The sequence below is a fragment of the Lampetra planeri genome, unplaced genomic scaffold (genome assembly GCF_965212315.1).
Source record: "Lampetra planeri unplaced genomic scaffold, kcLamPlan1.2.h2 scaffold_413, whole genome shotgun sequence".
Classification (NCBI taxonomy): domain Eukaryota; kingdom Metazoa; phylum Chordata; class Hyperoartia; order Petromyzontiformes; family Petromyzontidae; genus Lampetra; species Lampetra planeri.
The window spans coordinates 10149-22500 of record NW_027615236.1 but is presented as its reverse complement, the minus strand read 5'-3'; the positions used below and the strand labels follow the sequence as shown (position 1 = coordinate 22500).

The 12352-nt window shown below is 44.9% G+C and overlaps 1 long non-coding RNA gene across 1 annotated transcript in view; it reads right to left on the bottom strand.

Moving 5' to 3' along the window:
* Positions 1-11061, bottom strand: part of LOC144741061 (uncharacterized) — a 27695-nt gene extending 16634 nt beyond the window's left edge. The window contains exon 1 of the long non-coding RNA XR_013589863.1: positions 10939-11061. This is a non-coding gene — a long non-coding RNA (uncharacterized LOC144741061). The remainder of the gene's footprint in view (positions 1-10938) is intronic.
* Positions 11062-12352: the final 1291 nt, after the last annotated feature.

Genomic DNA, 12352 nt, shown 5'->3' with positions numbered 1-12352 from the left:
GGCGAAAAAAATAAGTATATATAACAGGTGACGTTTCGGGCAATGGACCTTCTTCATGGCGCATGAATAGAGAGGCCCGTACAGAGGCAGTGTGGACGATACCGGGGCGCAGGGCAGAGGTCGCAAACGGGTTTTGATTCCTTACCCCCCGTACCCGTACCCGGCCGCACCAGGGTCGCAAACGGCTACCCGTACCCGGCCGGATACGGGTAGCCGGGTATAGGGTAGGGTACGGGTACCTGATTGCGACCTCTGGGATGAAGCCATGTTGCAGGCGCGGGTGGGTTGATTCTAGGAACTTGAATTGTGAGAAGAGACAAGACGTTGGGAAATGAGTGACAAACGGTGACTCACCAGTGACTCACGGCCTACCCGTACCCTGGTGCGGCCTACCCGTACCCGGCCGCACCAGGGTCGCAAACGGCTACCCGTACCCGGGTACGGGTAGCCGGGTATCGGGTAGGGTACGGGTATCGGGTACCCGGTTGCGACCTCTGGCCCAGGGTGAGAATTACATTTCGAAAGAAAAACGCGTCTTCCCGATTGACCGGCGTCTCAACATCGAACAGTTTCACTCGTCGCTGCGGTCAACGAACGCGGCGAGTGTGCCGGCGGTCGGGGAGCTCGCATCGCAGCGACGTCTACGGGCGCAAGGCATTGTGGGAAGGACGCCTTAGTTCTGGGCGAGCGGCGAAGGTGTCAACACTTTTTAAAAAAAACATTTTCCACCGAGGCATGCATTGCTGGGCACAACCACCGATTCCGGCATCTTGACCACTTCCGGTTTAATGATCTCGGTGTGACTCTGTGGGTCTCTGTGTGAGTCTACGGGTCTCTGTGTGAGTGTATGGGTCTCTGTGTGAGTTTATGGGTCTCTGTGTGAGTCTATGGGTCTCTGTGTGACTCTGTGGGTCTCTGTGTGAGTCTACGGGTCTCTGTGTGAGTCTATGGGTCTCTGTGTGAGTTTATGGGTCTCTGTGTGAGTCTATGGGTCTCTGTGTGACTCTGTGGGTCTCTGTGTGAGTCTATGGGTCTCTGTGTGACTCTGTGGGTCTCTGTGTGAGTCTACGGGTCTCTGTGTGAGTTTATGGGTCTCTGTGTGAGTCTATGGGTCTCTGTGTGAGGCTATGGGTCTCTGTGTGAGTCTGTGGGTCTCTGTGTGAGTCTATGGGTCTCTGTGTGAGTCTGTGGGTCTCTGTGTGACTCTGTGGGTCTCTGTGTGCGAGTCTGTGGGTCTCTGTGTGACTCTGTGGGTCTCTGTGTGCGAGTCTGTGGGTCTCTGTGTGACTCTGTGGGTCACTGTGTGAGTCAATGGGTCTCTGTGTGAGTCTATGGGTCTCTGTGTGAGTCTACGGGTCTCTGTGTGAGTCTATGGGTCTCTGTGTGAGTATATGGGTCTCTGTGTGAGTCTATGGGCCTCTGTGTGAGTCTATGGGTCTCTGTGTGAGTCTATGGGTCTCTGTGTGAGTCTATGGGTCTCTGTGCGAGTCTGTGGGTCTCTGTGTGCGAGTCTGTGGGTCACTGTGTGACTCTGTGGGTCACTGTGTGAGTCAATGGGTCTCTGTGTGAGTCTATGGGTCTCTGTGTGAGTCTATGGGTCTCTGTGTGAGTCTATGGGTCTCTGTGTGAGTCTACGGGTCTCTGTGTGAGTCTATGGGTCTCTGTGTGAGTATATGGGTCTCTGTGTGAGTCTATGGGTCTCTGCGTGAGTCTGTGGGTCTCTGTGTGAGTCTATGGGTCTCTGTGTGAGTCTATGGGTCTCTGTGCGAGTCTGTGGGTCTCTGCGTGAGTCTGTGGCTCTCTGTGCGAGTCTACAATAGCCCGGTGTAATCGCTGTGGCTGCAACCAGGAGTGGAACCCAGGATGTCAGCATTGCTGACTCAGTGTGTCCGACACAGCCATCATTAACCCACGGAGTCACCAGGGCCGTGTGAGCGGTGTGTGACGGATCCGTGTCGGAACGACCTGGCTATCACAAATGCTAGCCCAACGAAGTGGGCTCATCAATGGGAAATGTGTAGCGGCCAAATACGCTTAACGCGTGTTACTAAGCGTGGAGGGGAAAACCGGAGGACCCGGAGAAAACCCCACGCGAACATGGGAGAGAGAGAGCGACACACGCAAACTCCAAATATACAGCAGGTGTCATAGTCGGGATCGAACCCACAACCTCCTGTATACCAGGCGAGGTAGTCAACATCTCACCACGGAGAGAGAGAGAAACGCAAACTCTAAATATACAGCAGTAGGCGTCAGAGTCGGGATCGAACCCACGACCTCCTGTAGACCAGGCGAGGTAGTTAACATCTCACCACGCAGAGAGAGACACGCAAACTCCAAATATACAGCAGGCGTCAGGGTTGGGATCGAACCCACGACCTCCTGTGTACCAGGCGAGGTGGTTAAGATCTCCTAGCCACCGTGATCGCCAGGGCTCTGCATCTCCATCGCTTCTAACCGCACCAAGTCCACCCCCACTGCCTCCTTGCGCCGCCACGACCACGACGCTTCGATACCTGGCCGGGTACGGGTAGGGTACGGGTACGGCCGGGTACGGGTACGGGTAATGAATCAAAACCCGTTTGCGACCTCTGCCTCTCGCCCTTAATTGGACAGTGCCCTCCACGCTGTCCGTGGCTCGTACGCCGTCAATTATCTCAACGTGTACACTTCGCTGTCCCGTCCACAGCTCTCGACGGCCACCAGATCCCAATCATGTCAACGTGGACACAATTTCTTTATACGGTCCCCCCGACAAATGTAAAGCATTTTCGCAAAAAATGTAATTTTTAAGCCGCGTTTTAAAATAAGTGTGTGTTCATCTTCTTGGTTCTTTCGGTAAAGTCATCACGTAGAATGGAAATAATAAAATAATACAAATATTACATCATTCTCACGACGTTTCGGCCACAACGCAAGCAGCCGTCCTCATGTGAAGAACAGGTCTGTCGGAAAGACAGCGTCTGAATGAAACCATTTATTTAATATTTTTCATTCATTCAGACGCTGTCTCCCCGACAGACCTGTTCTTCACCTGAGGACGGCTGCTTGCGTTGTGGCCGAAACGTCGTGAGAATTATTTTATCATGTTTTATTTTTATTAGTTTATTATTTCCATTCTACGTGACTTCACCGAAAGAACCAAGAAGATGAATCCCTGCAGTCACGAAAGAAGCTTTAAATCGAAATTTAAGTGTGTGTTGTTGTTGGTGTTGTTGTTCTTTGACACGGTTGTTGTTGTTGAAAACAAATCTCATTACTGCTTCCCTCTGTTATAACCTGAACAGACTGTTGGGGCAAGTGCTGTTAGCGAGTAGCAGCATCTATGAAGAACAGCACGGCACACGAGGGAGGGTGGTTGACCAGCACAACGCCCGACCGCCTTTGTCTCCCTAGTGGCGATGTTTACACACCGCACCAGGTACTCATTTTGAGGCTGAGTCGACCAAGGGGAGGCCCAGGACCGGTTCAGATAATCGTCACGAGTATTGGTCCTAAGCGGGAATCGAACTCGGGTGGCAGAGTTCGAAGTGCATGTCGTTCACGGCTACACTACCGCTCCCCACATACACACAGACAAAGGTCCCCCGTACAGCCTTACCAGACTGTTGGGGCAAGTGCTGTTGGCGAGCACCTATGAAGGCCGGCACGGCACACGAGGTGGTGGGTGGCCAAACCCACAAAGATAAAGACAAAGATCCCCCATGTAGCCTTAACAGACTGTAGGGGCAAGTGCTGTTAGCGAGCACCTATGAAGGCCGGCACGGCACACGAGGGGGTGGGTGGCCAAACCCACAAAGATAAAGACAAAGATCCCCCATGTAGCCTTAACAGACTGTAGGGGCAAGTGCTGTTAGCGAGCACCTATGAAGGCCGGCACGGCACACGAGGTGGTGGGTGGCCAAACCCACACACACAATAATACAGACACAGACACACTCGGGCACCTGAAATTTGGCTGACTAAAACGAATTTCGGGTGATATTGTCTCTCGTACACAGAATCAAAAAAAAAAGTGATATCTTTTGTTTTCGTTTATAAACTGAAAGGGGCCAGTCGGGCGAAATCCCCGCTCGTTTTTTTTTTGTTGCGGAAAAAGGCAATTCCAGTGAGGTCGTTTTGACGCTGAAAACGCATTACGGGAGGGGGGTAGGAGGGCAGAGGTCATACAATTAAATTTGATCAAAAAGCCATAAAAATATATACTTACCAGGGCGTCGTAAGCGCCCACCCTCCGCTCTGCATTGTCTGCAGAAAATGTGGATGCGGGCGGACCTAGAGCCGCGAGATTCGTGGTAAGCTAAGTGCGAGGCCTGTAAGGATATGTTATAAAGGGGCCCTAAATTTGAAAAAACACGTAAAATTTTAAACAACACGGATTTTTTTTACTTGCGTAGTAAAGTAATTGTATTTTTTCATTTGCTATACGACCAGATAATACGACAATTCGCTAACCTTAAACACCCGGTCGTTCGTAAAAGTTGAAGGTGGTATGGTACTATAGTAATAGAGCAAGTGCAGAATCACTGAACTGGAATTTTTCGATTTAAAGCTTTCGTGACTGCAGGGATTCATCTTCTTGGTTCTTTCGGTAAAGTCACGTAGAAGGGAAGTAATAAAATAATAAAAATAAAACATAATAAAATAATTATCACGACGTTTCGGCCACAACGGCTGCTTGCGTTGTGGCCGAAACGTCGTGATAATTATTTTATTATGTTTTATTTTTATTATTTTATTATTTCCCTTCTACGTGACTTTACCGAAAGAACCAAGAAGATGGAATTTATAGCTTGAAAGTGTTTAGCGCGGGGGCCCTTGAAAGTGCGAGGCGCATAGCTACTACACATGTGTAGCTACTACACATGTGTAGCTACTACACATGTGTAGCTACTACACACGTGTAGCTACTACACACGTGTAGCTACTACACACGTGTAGCTACTACACACGTGTAGCTACTACACACGTGCAGCTACTACTACACGTGCAGCTACTACTACACGTGCAGCTACTACTACACGTGTAGCTACTACACGTGCAGCTACTACACGTGTAGCTGCCACACGTGCAGCTGCTACACGTGCAGCTGCTACACGTGCAGCTACTACACGTGCAGCAGCTGCACGTGCAGCTGCTACACGTGCAGCTACTACACGTGCTGCTGCTACACGTGCAGCTGCTACACGTGCAGCTACTACACGTGCAGCTACTACACGTGCAGCTGCTACACGTGCAGCTACTACACGTGCAGCTGCTACACGTGCAGCTGCTACACGTGCAGCTGCTACACGTGCAGCTGCTACACGTGCAGCTGCTACACGTGCAGCTACTACACGTGCAGCTACTACACGTGCAGCTGCTACACGTGCAGCTGCTACACGTGCAGCTGCTACACGTGCAGCTGCTACACGTGCAGCTGCTACACGTGCAGCTGCTACACGTGCAGCTGCTACACGTGCAGCTACTACACGTGCAGCTGCTACACGTGCAGCTGCTACACGTGCAGCTGCTACACGTGCAGCTGCTACACGTGCAGCTACTACACGTGCAGCTGCTACACGTGCAGCTGCTACACGTGCAGCTGCTACACGTGCAGCTGCTACACGTGCAGCTACTACACGTGCAGCTGCTACACGTGCAGCTACTACACGTGCAGCTACACATGTAGTAGCTACACGTGCAGCTACTACACGTGCAGCTGCTACACGTGCAGCTGCTACACGTGCAGCTGCTACACGTGCAGCTGCTACACGTGCAGCTGCTACACGTGCAGCTGCTACACGTGCAGCTGCTACACGTGCAGCTGCTACACGTGCAGCTGCTACACGTGCAGCTGCTACACGTGCAGCTGCTACACGTGTAGTAGCTACACATGTAGTAGCTACACGTGTAGTAGCTACACACATGTAGTAGCTACACATGTGTAGTAGCTGCACATGTAGCTACTTTTGCTACGGATTTCGTGCGGCTGTTGACGTAGACGCAGAGGAGAGCGTCACACGCACGCGGTCAGCCCACACAGCGAAACGTATCGCGGCAGGGGAAGCGGAGTGCATCGTCGTCTTTGCTGCAATGTCCCCATAGTATTTGTGGATCTGGGAAATTACACTGGTCAACAAAAATTACACTGGTCAACAAAAATTACACTGGTCAACAAAAATTACACTGGTCAACAACAACAAAAAAAAACATTTTTTTTTTCTGGCCTGGACTTTTGCAGCTGTTCTAGACTAATTTCAGGGTGCCGATTCCAAATCTGATCTCAGATTCGCTCTATCACATCTCATTTTTAAATCCTTTATTAAATCCTTTATATTAAGTTTGCTTGCTTGCGCGCTTACGACCGTGCAAATCTTTCGGTCGTTTTTTAACCCACTTCCCGTGATCCAATCGAGCTGACATTTTGCTACACAGACTCGTTGTGCGTGACAATTTATTTTCGTGAAAATTTGTTTCCATAACTTTACACTTTTTAGGATTTTTTTTATATTTAATTACCAATTGCTTAATGGTGGCAGGCAATCATCTGACCCATAGGTGGCAGCCATCTCAAGCCAGAGGACGAGAGGACTCTAGCCGCCACGCATATAAAGGATTTATAGTGAAAAACTTTGTTTTTACGGGTTAATTTTTATGCTATCGGTATACCCCATTTTCATTGATTTTACCAGAAATTAACTCTGTCACCTATGATTGCAAGTTGTTGCGAGTCAGTGACTGCTTTAGTGTTAAAATATGGTGCTGTGTTTAGGATAGTGTGTTTATAATATCATTTTATGTAGATATCCACATTTATTTAATATTTTTCTTCTGCAGTTTTTATTCAAAATGCAATATTTGATATCTCAAAAAACCTGATGTGATAGATTTGGAATCAGCGCCCCAAAATAACCTTAAAACCGTTGGAATACCTTATGTCAGAAAAAGTGTGTTGACCACTGTTATACGTTGGTACAACCTGTTCTGGGTGACCAGATTCGCACACTACTACTGCGAAGTTTCTTTTTTACATTTTCCATTTCGATTGCCACGGTTTGCGAAGTGGAAACGGTCTAGGGCGGACCCTGGCATTTCGTGGAAGATAAAACCCAGGAAACTTCTGAGAAATTATTTCTTGAAGGTTATTTTTTTTACTACGTAGGTTTTCGCAGCCTGATGTTATTATTACAAAGCGCGCCACCGTGGCGAGATGTTAACTACCTCGCCTGGTCTACAGGAGGTCGTGGATTCGTTCCCGACCCTAACTCCTGCTGTATATTTGGAGTTTGCGTGTCTCTCTCTCTCCGTGGTGAGATGTTAACTACCTCGCCAGGTATACAGGAGGTCGTGGGTTCGTTCCCGACCCTGACGCCTGCTGTATATGTGGAGTTGGCGTGTGTCTCTCTCATCATCATCACGGTGGCTAGGAGATGTTGACTACCTCGCCTGGTATACAGGAGGTCGTGGGTTCAATCCCGACCCTGACAATGCCTGTAATATAAGGTGTCAGTTTTTGTACCAGTTGAAAGGGTAAAAACCTATCACTATATTTTGCCACTGGTAAAGGAGGTCTCAGTGAACTGAAATTTGTTAAAAGCAATAACCACAACACAAGCAGTCAAAATGAAAACAAAAAGAAACAACTCTGATAATGATATCAAGGACAATGCATATCATTATCAGAGTTGTTTCTTTCTGTTTGCATTTTGACTGCTTGTGTTGTGGTTATTGCAAACATGATCCCTTGTATAAAGGTGTCAGTTTTTGTACCAGTTGAAAGGGTAAAAACCTACTACTATATTTTGCTACTGGTAAAGGAGATGTCTCATAGTGTAAATACTTACCCCGAGCTCTCAATACTCTGATAGTGCGCTGTTTTTGAGTTGTACGCCTTTTGGCGTCATCTGGTCCAACACCAATGGAGACTAGGCTCTAAGAAAAGCTGTCTCGGGTGTGGACCAATCAACTTCAAGGACAGTGCATATCATTATCATCATCAGAGTTGTTTATTTTGTTTGCATTTTGACTGCTTGTGTTGTGGTTATTGCAAACATGATCGCTTGTATAAAGGTGCCAGTTTTTGTACCAGTTGAAAGGGCAAAAACCTACAACTATAATTTGCAGTTCGCCCAAGTAAAATATGCGAACGTATGCCAACGTTGCAAACATGCGGTTAAACCTCGACCCCAATGTTCCATGTCAAATATCACGGACAATTCAACTCAACATTAAGCATGCCCAAAGGGGATTCTAATACAACTTAGATGGCGACTATCATAATACGTAACCGTCTTCATTCACAAAAAAGTTGTCACTTTAGCTACGCTAGTCGCGGTTATGAAAATTGCAATGATGATGATGATGTTGATCATTTTATTTGACAGGAATATACCGAACACTATGGAAACCTCATTTGCCAGTAAAAATATGATAATTGTTTTTTTACCCTTCTATCTGCCAACAAAACTGACACCTTTTTACAAGGAGTTATGTCTTTTGTTTGCATTACGACTGCAGGTATTGCGGTCTATGCAAACATGACTCCTTGTAAAAAAGGTGTCAGTTTGGTTGCCAGATAGAAGGGTAAAAAAACAATTATCATATTTTTACTGGCAAATGAGGTTCCCATAGTGTAAATGCTTACCCGAGGTCTCGTACTCTGATGGTGCATTGTCTTTGAGTTGTGCGCCTTTTGGCGTCATCTGGTCCAACACCATGTGAGACTAGGCTCTAAGGAAAGCTGTCTCGGGTGTGGACCAATCAACTTCAAGGACAGTGCATACATTATCAGAGTTGTGTTTTTTGTTTGTATTATGACTGCAGGTATTGCGGTCTATGCAAACATGACTCCTTGTAAAAAGGTGTCAGTTTTGTTGCCAGATAGAAGGGTAAAAAACCAATTATCTTAGGAATATACCGAGTTTACCGTTTGATACCTTTGCATACCCGTCAACTCCTTATGAGCGCCTTTACCTGATTACAGACCAATTCAGACTTTATTGATCACCCCGTGTCCCTTACACACCTCAACGTTCATCCTACAAAGTCCCATCTCAAGGTAGAAACACAAACACAGAGACACAAAAAGATATATTCGTTGTTGTTGTCCGTATTGAAACGGCTGTACGCTGCATGGACCTAAAAACTAAATTTCCCTTAGACAAGAATTCCAGGGTAAACTGTATGGTTTGATTGGTATGTGTATTGCAGTGTAGTGTATAGTGTAGTGTATAGTAGTGTAGTGTATAGTAGTGTATAGTGTAGTGTATAGTGTAGTGTATAGTAGTGTAGTGTATATTGTAGTGTATAATATAGTGTATAGTGTAGTGTATAGTAATGTAGTATATAGTGTAGTGTATAGTTGTGTAGTGTATAGTGTAGAGTAAATTAGTGTAGTGTATAGTAGTGTATAGTAGTGTAGTGTATATTGTAGTGTGTAGTGTATAGTGTATAGTAATGTAGTATATAGTGTAGTGTATAGTTGTGTAGTGTATAGTGTAGAGTAAATTAGTGTAGTGTATAGTAGAGTATAGTAGTGTAGTGTATAGTAGTGTATAGTGTAGTGTATAGTGTAGTGTATAGTAGTGTAGTGTATATTGTAGTGTATAGTAGTGTATAGTGTAGTGTATAGTAATGTAGTACATTCCCATGATGGGGGATCAATATTTTTTTTATGACAAATGAACCTTAGTTAATTAGTTAATTTGACTTACTTAATTAGAGCTGAACAAGCGAATGCACTCCATGCTCGATGATAAGAATATTATTTGGTCTTTCGGTAAAGTCACGTAGATAGGTTCTAAGAAAACAACAAAAAATTATAAAAAAATAAACTACCGACATTTCGATCGCAACACAGGCGGTCGTCATCAAAATGATGATAAAAAAAAGTGTTATTTTATTTACCGAAAGACCCAAAGATTATGAATTCCTATTCTTACGTTTTTTCGGTAAAGTCACGTAGGTAAAAAATTAAAATTAATAAAAGTAAAATAAAAAAATAATATTTTAAAAATTAATAAAAGTAAAATAAAATAAAAAATATTATTATTTTTATTTTATTTTACTTTTATTAATTTAAAATTTTTACCTACGTGACTTTACCGAAAAAACCTAACAATATGAATCCTTGCAGTCACGAAAGCTTCAAATCTAGAATTATGAATTCCTGCAGTCACGAAAGCTTTAAGTCAAAATAGATAACGATTTGTAAAAAAATAATGTTGATGTTGTTGCCCTGGTGGGAAATTCCACATTGCTATGGCGGGAGAAAGAGAGTTGTGGAGAGCTACCCAACAACATATTCACAAGCATAAACATATTAGAATGTGAACAAAAACTTTGCACTTTAACGAAAGACCCCAAGAATATGGGTAACTATTTTATCGACCCCGCCCCCGCACTGAGGGATGATGGGTTGGGTCAATCGCCCATCGAGGATAAAAACTGAATTTAAAAAAATCGAAATGACAAATTGTTTTAAACTATTAAAGCAGTTGTTTTTGTTTTAACTAGAATGTCACACTTTTAAACATCGATATTTTCCTCACACGCGCAAGCAAAACACCGATTAGCTTTACGGAATGAAAAATACACAATATGATTACGGTCAAATTATTTAAAAGGTGATTTTATCACGATGATGATGATGATTCTTATTATTACAACGATTACAATTACATAAGTGACAATTCTGATCACCATGATTGAATATATGAAAGTTAAAAAAATCAATTTAACTTCCTTGTTTTTATTTTAAAAAAAACACGCATTCAAAGCGACTCACGGATCCGCTTTATATGTAAAAAAACTCAACTCCGTTTAGCATTTAACGACGGGTTTACTGAAGAAAACTTACATGTTTTCCTCACAAAAGTCACCAAAACCCCCACGGGAAGCTTAACGAATTAAAATATAAACTATTAAAATCCACCGTCGCTGCTTTACTGTACTTACAGTTCGTTAACGGACGCGGCAAATGTCGACTTTGATGACAAACTTGCCTTCACCCTCAAACTCCCTCAAACTCTTTCTTAACTTCTGCTTAATTGTTGCGCACGAGTTTACAGGAAGACGCATTAATAAATTAATAACATACCAACTCAATGGCCACCAACTTTCGTTCCCTATCGTACGATATATCGCGATATATCGTAAGATTGTGGCTCATTCCCCACGATATATCGCGATATATCGCGCGATTAGGGCTCATTCCCCACGATATATCGCGATATATCGCGATATATCGCACGATTGGGGCTCGTTCCCCACGATATATCGCGATATATCGTACGATTGGGGCTCGTTCCCCACGATATATCGCGATATATCGTAGAAAATGAGCCCCAATCATGCGATATATCGTGAACTCACCCACTCGCTCACCCACTCGCTCACCCACTCGCTCACCCACTCGCTCACCCACTCGCTCACCCACTCGCTCACCCACTCGCTCACCCACTCGCTCACCCACTCGCTCACCCACTGTGTGTTGAGTTAGAAAGTGTCTCTCATTGCTGATGCTGATTATGATGATGCTGCCGATACTGATGCTGATTATGATGATGCTGCTGATACTGATGCTGATTATGATGATGCTGCCGATACTGATGCTGATTATGATGATGCTGCCGATACTGATGCTGATTATGATGATGCTGCCGATACTGATGCTGATTATGATGATGCTGCTGATACTGATGCTGATTATGATGATGCTGCCGATACTGATGCTGATTATGATGATGCTGCCGATACTGATGCTGATTATGATGATGCTGCCGATACTGATGCTGATTATGATGATGCTGCCGATACTGATGCTGATTATGATGATGCTGCCGATACTGATGCTGATTATGATGATGCTGCCGATACTGATGCTGATTATGATGATGCTGCTGATACTGATGCTGATTATGATGATGCTGCTGCCGATACTGATGCTGATTATGATGATGCTGCTGATACTGATGCTGATTATGATGATGCTGCCGATACTGATGCTGATTATGATGATGCTGCCGATACTGATGCTGATTATGATGATGCTGCCGATACTGATGCTGATTATGATGATGCTGCCGATACTGATGCTGATTATGATGATGCTGCCGATACTGATGCTGATTATGATGATGCTGCCGATACTGATGCTGATTATGATGATGCTGCTGATACTGATGCTGATTATGATGATGCTGCTGCCGATACTGATGCTGATTATGATGATGCTGCTGATACTGATGCTGATTATGATGATGCTGCCGATACTGATGCTGATTATGATGATGCTGCCGATACTGATGCTGATTATGATGATGCTGCTGATACTGATGCTGATTATGATGATGCTGCTGATACTGATGCT